Here is a 6,545-nt window from a genome sequence, read left to right as displayed (position 1 = left end):
TTTTAGAGAATGAAGCTAATATTATTGAAATACCAGTTTTACAATGAGGTTAATTATTTATTTTTCATTTGTTTTAATCTCTTTTAGGCTTGCTGGCTGTAATATCACTGCTCAGTGTTGTAAGAGTTTGTCATCAGCTCTACAATCCTCAAACTCTGTCCTGAGAGAGCTGGATCTGAGTAACAATGACCTGCAGGATTCAGGAGTGAAGCTGCTCTCTGATGCACTGAAGAGTCCAAACTGTCAGCTGCAGATACTGAGGTGTGAAAGAAAAAGAAAATTTTTCTAGCACTAATATATGTAGAATATTTAGCACTAAGTTTTTTTTTTTAATATATATATATATACTTTTTTTTCTTTCATTTTAGCACACTTATTGATGTGGTTCCATCAGTTCCACTTTGTGCATTAAACATACATTTTCAAACGTTGTTGTAATCAGGGTATTTTTGTAGATTTAGAGACATTAACAGATGGACGTGAGTTTTCCTTTTTTTATCAGACTGTTTTGTGTGTTTGTAGGTTGTCTGGCTGTATGGTGACAGAGGAAGGCTGTGGTTATTTGTCTTCAGCTCTGAGTTCAAACCCCTCACACCTGAGAGAGCTGGATCTGAGCTACAATCACCCAGGACCATCAGGAGTCCAGCTGCTCAAACACAAACTGGATGATCCAAACTGCTCACTGCAGATACTCAAGTATGTCAGGCAGTTATGCAATCTGGGTCAACTAAGAGTGGTCTCAGGTAACACAGAAACCACAGACCACTTTAACAGTGAGCTGACTGTTACTCTCCATTCCTGGAGAAATCTCTGGTATTTCTCATGTGAATCTATGTGAGAAAAATATTTTTTTTTGCTGTTGGTCGAGACTGCCTCTTGACCAAAGGCCTTGTAGTTTGTGCACCTCATTAGGAGTGTGTTGTTTAGTTTGAGTGTTGCTATGTAAAGAACACAACAGATGGCAAGAAACTTTGTGTAGTGAGATTCAAGAAAACAAGCATATACTGACAAACCAACACAGCAAACACTGGGGCTTAAATTTACAGGATCACTAGATAACCAAGACCAAGGTGAGAATAGTGAGGGACTGATGAGGAAATCCAAAATAACCACAAAAGACAAAATGTGCTAATTTAATTAGTCTTCCCTCATACCATAACATTTTTGTTTGTGTGTATGTTTTTGTCTCTGTTCAGTTTTGACCATGAAGGACATTTCAGAATTTAGTATAAGTAAAATACTTAAGTACTGTTAAAATCAGATACTCTAAGACTTTTACTCAAGTTGTTTTGGAATTGGTGACTTGTAACGTGTAGTGGAGTAATTTTCACTGTAAGGTATCAGTACTTTTACTCAAGTATGGTTTTTAGGTACTCTTTACACCTCTGGTCGCAGTGTTGTCTTTCTGTCATTATTTCAATTAACTAGTGATTAAAAATGATTATATTTTACATATATTATTAACTATAGTACTGTAGTGTTGCAGGTTAACTGTATATGATTGTAATTAAAGGGGTCATATGATGCAATTTAAATTTGTCCTTTCTCTTTGGAGTGTTACAAGCTCTTGGTGCATAAACAAGATCTGTAAAGTTGCAAAGATTAAAGTCTCAAATCCAAAGAGATATTCTTTATAAAAGTTAAGAGTCAGCCATGCCTACCTAAAACGGCTCATTCTGACACGCCCCCAAATGTCTACGTCAGTGGTTCCAAAACCTGTCCTGGAGGACCCCCTGCCCTGCACATTTTGTATGTCTCCCTACTCAGACACACCCAATTTAGTTCTTGCAGTCTCTACTAACGAGCTGATGAGTGGAATCAGGTGTGTTAGATAAAGGAGACATACAAAAATTGCAGGGCAGGTGGGCCTCCAGGACAGGTTTGGGAACCACTGGTCTACGTCACTATGTGGGAAGATTTGCATAACGCCGCACAAATGTTCACGCAAAGAAAGAAGAATTCAAGGCGGATTCAAGGAAGCAGAAGAGAGCGCATAGAGATCGCTGCTGTTTGATCTATGAAGCTGCAACATCTCAGTATTGCTGTGTTCCTTCTATGCGTTGTTTCCCTTTGGAAACATACAATGTGCAAACATATGTTGATAATTCAGCTGCATGGATAGAAAATGAAAAACAATGGAATATATATCCCAAAGAGGGACTGTTTTTCTCTAGATATGATGATAATGTGTTCAGTATTGAAATGTGATGAACTAGAACACACTAAATGTGTCAAATATAAGCACGAATCCTTTGGCATGTGGGTTGTTATGGAAAAACACTGGGGAAAATCAAGTGGCTGAACTGAGTGATGCCCCTGTAGCTGGAACTGCAATCGCCTGCCACCCGATGGTTAATAATGCCACTTATCCACACTGGACGAGATTTTCTAATCAAACCAGTGGATCTGGCCACGCTGAAAGCTATATGTACTGCCTTGCCACCTCCCTCACAACCAGTCCTGAAGGCTCAAACCCCTTATTCTCAATTGATGGGCACATATTTCTGTACAATCCTATTGCATGTATTAGGAGACTGAATTAATGTTAACATGAAGTCATGTTAATTGCTGCCTGTAGCTTGTCACTGTTGTGGGAAACCTGGCCATTGGCTTGTAATGCTGAAAGAAAAAAGTATGATGATCAAAAGGGTAAAGCAAAACCAAAAGCCACTCCAAGAGAATCACTGTATACCCAACCACATGGAATCCACGATATGAGTGCCTACAGAGCGAAGGGCATGTGGAGTATATAAGAAAGGACAATGAGTCTGGAGTCTGTTTGTATGTTTCATTTAATAACAGCCCGTACAGTTTGCCTGTTGTCGATTTGACTTTTGATAACAAACCTAATTTCTTGTAGATACATGTGTTACTTACTTACTCCTCTTTTACCAGTGCCCGGGACCCATCCTCAATAAAACAGTAGCTCCGTAGCAGAGGTGTAAGTTCCAGGTTCAGAAAGTAAAAGTCATCCACAGTATTTTGTTCCAATCACCTGGATTTGCTAATTAGCACAGTTTTTCAGCCAGGAGATCAGAGATGGGACCAAGTCATTCCTTTCAAGTCACAAGCAAGTCTAGAGTCAAATCCCAAGTCCTCAAAGAGGGAAAGTAGTGAGATAATTAAGTGACTAATTAAATGGAATGACTTGGTTCCTCCTCTGGTGAAATCAAAGTTCATGGGTGGAATAAACATATGGCAGGACTTTTACTTTATGACCCCTGGATTTTATACCTCTGCTCTGTAGGTATAGATGGCATCCCCAGCACATGCTCCCTTACCTTACAGTGAAATCAAAATCGGATTCAACAATATTTTTCATGCACAAATTTGTGGTTATTGCAACGTCTCAATTAAATTAGTTGGAAAGAGATATGATGTATGAATTAAAAATTACAATGTTTTTTGGACCCCAGTTGATGCAATTGCACTTGTGCTCCTGTCTATTGCTCGGGTTTGACCCACATCCTGTTACTGAGCACTGAGTCAAACAGAAACTGCTGCTGTTTCCAAACCACAGCATCATTTGTATAGCTTAGTGGAGACAGCATTATGAGTAGAAAACAAAGACCAAGCAGGCTCCGTTGATTTATCAAGCTACATTAAATTACACAAATGTTGTGCATTGTTAATTATACTCTATCCAAAGATAAGGAAGAAGGCATGGCACCTAGCATCTCCTCTCTGCTGTCACAAGGTAAACTGACACCAATAGAGTCACTGTACAACACTGATAAATTGTGTGCCAGAAGCCTGTCAAATTTATCTAGTGGGCCTGATATACCCACCATTATTAATTTTCTTCTATGCCAAATTTTTTTTAATACTGTAATTGAATTGTGTTCAGCCTTTTTCGGTGTTCCTGTGGATCATGCTACCCACTGCTCGCCTTCTCGTGTAATGTACAGCAGTGCACATGAGTGCACCTCCAGCAGGGGTACGTGGATTTCCCGGCTGTCTTCACCATTGTAGTGCAACACATGCTCACACAGTTGTATTTATTGTTCTGCCTACAAAACTGCACATCACTTGGGGGCAGTCGTGGCCTAATGGTTTGAGAGTCATATCCCAAAGGTTGTGGGTCCGAGTCTTGGTACCAGCAGGGATTGTAGGTGCGGGAGTGAATGTACAGCACTCTCCTCCCCCCTCAATACCACAACTGAGGTGAGACCCTTAAGCAAGAACTGAATCCTCAACTGCTCCCCGGATGCCGGGGAAAAAATTGTGTGTAGTCCTGTTAATGCTACTGCAAGTCTGAGCCTTGTCACAAGCATTGCAATGCCCAGTTTCACAGTGTAACTGTGCAAATGACAAATAAATGCCTCTTGACTCTTTTTGATGACACAGATCACTATCTTGTCTTGTGCACACTGCGTGTAGCCATGTCACCGTAAGTTATCACCCGGGTAAAACTATTTTTCCCATTGCTAAAGATTCACAAGCAACCTGCCTGATCTGAACTGCTCACTGTACTCATAAATACAAATTAAATTAATGTACTGACTATGCACTATGTTCACTAGCACATATACTATACTGTTGCCCCCATCAGTTAAAAAAGAGAGAAAAGTCCTGCATCATGCTCTTTGGGATGGCACAATAAAGTGTGCCAGACGTTCATTTGCAGAACGCATGCTTTTAGAGGCACACAAGTCTGAAGTAATGCATTTAGATAAAGTAGTGCAGAGCCAGTGGTGGTTTTGTAGGCAAACATCAATGCCTTGAATTTTATGCGAGCAGCTACAGGTAGCCAGTGCAAACTGACACACAGAGGTGTGACGTGCGGTCATGTTAATGTCTTGTCTCTTTTTTTGACTGTGAAACAAATACCCATGTCAAAGTTACCACCTTGTTGACAAACTAATCAGGGCAAAAAACATTCAATGCACATGTGCAAGCGGCACATACAAAGCATGTGTGGTTTAAAAAAAAAAAGTCATGTCACACACTGTACGTGAACCCTAGTTTGCACATAAAAACTGAATTATATGTTGGGATTAAAGGGGATACTGCTGACGTAAAGTGCTGGGATAAAGTTATTATACACCTTTGCCTCCCTCATATTGATCTTCACTTTACAAATGAAAAACATTCAACAGATACAGTTTAATCAAAGCAGCTTATAGCGCCTTATTATAATAATGATCATATTGATAACACTCTTATTTGGGCACAAAGGTGCTTTTTTATTCTTAATAAAACAGAGAAATATATGCCATTAATATCTGTAAAGTAAGTAGCTTAGCCAATTTTGTTTAAACGAAGGATTACAGAAACCAGTACACCCTAGATTTAGTTCAACAAAGTGTAATATTCTAGTACTTAATAGGTCCTCCATAACTCTACATATACTGCTCTGACCTTTCTTGGCACTGAATGTACAAGTTTATGACAAATTGTCTCATCTGTCCTGCTTAACTCTTGGAGGACGAGCTCCTTAAATGCTCTGGTCTTTAATGGGGAGTGTTGCACAGCTCATCTCTACAGTACAGTATCCCCCACAGCTGCTCAAGAGTGTTAAGATTGAGTGAAATACACTCTTAAAAATAAAGGTGCTTCAAAAGGTTCTTCAAGCGATGCCATAGAAGAACCATTTTTGGTTCCACAAAGAACCATTCAGTCAAAGGTTCTTTAAAGAACCATCTCTTTCTTACCTTTTTGTAATCTGAAGAACCTTCTTTCGCCACAAAGAACCTTTTGTGAAACAGAAAGGTTCTTCAGATGTTAAAGGTTCTTTATGGAACCATTTAGACAAAAAGGTTCTTCTATGGCATCGTGAAGCACCTTTATTTTTAAGAGTGTACATGTCCACTGAAGGATTTTCACCTTGGGAGCATGAGTATCTTCATTGTCATGTTCAAAAAATGCCCAACAATGCAGGGCATCAGGAGAGAGTAGAATCTTTTGTTTTTAGGTTATTGTATTGGTATTTTGTACAGTGGTGTGTGAATTGATGACCCCTTCAGCACCCATGCATCCCTATATAAGTGCTTTACTACCACTGAACATCTCTGTGGAAACCAGACACATCTCTCTGTACTCCTCCTCTAGCAACACTAGAACATTTTGTACACTGTTAGATCTGAAATTATTGATTTGGTCTCATGAGACCAGAGTATGGATTCCCAGAAGTCTATATTTTGTAAATATGGGCCTTAGAAAAGGTTAGATGAGTTTATCATGCTCTGGCTACAGTAGTTAGTTCTGGTGTGGATAAACAACCATGCATGTCACTTCTGCAGGCTGCGTCTGACTCTGAGAGATAAAGTGTCACTCTTATCATAGCTTTTGCCGGCTCTGAGACTCGTCACTAAATGAAAACTTAAAGTGAAGACCTAATTATTTCAGGGGCCTTTTCAGAAGTCCATCGTTTTTTAATTTCTGTATTACTTTGGCTATATTTTCACACTTAAAACAATAACTTGGTATTCCCCTTGTTCCATTGTGCTCTTTTATGATAAGAAATAAATCTCCAGACAGTTCTCTCCCAAGTGATTTCATTGTTGTCAGCATTACGTCTGAGCATTATTCAGTGGGCTATATAA

The sequence above is a fragment of the Sinocyclocheilus grahami genome, unplaced genomic scaffold (assembly GCF_001515645.1).
Source record: "Sinocyclocheilus grahami isolate Dianchi unplaced genomic scaffold, SAMN03320097.WGS_v1.1 scaffold3532.1, whole genome shotgun sequence".
Taxonomy (NCBI): domain Eukaryota; kingdom Metazoa; phylum Chordata; class Actinopteri; order Cypriniformes; family Cyprinidae; genus Sinocyclocheilus; species Sinocyclocheilus grahami.
The sequence above is the reverse complement of the archived record's forward strand: the minus strand, read 5'-3'. Positions refer to the sequence as shown.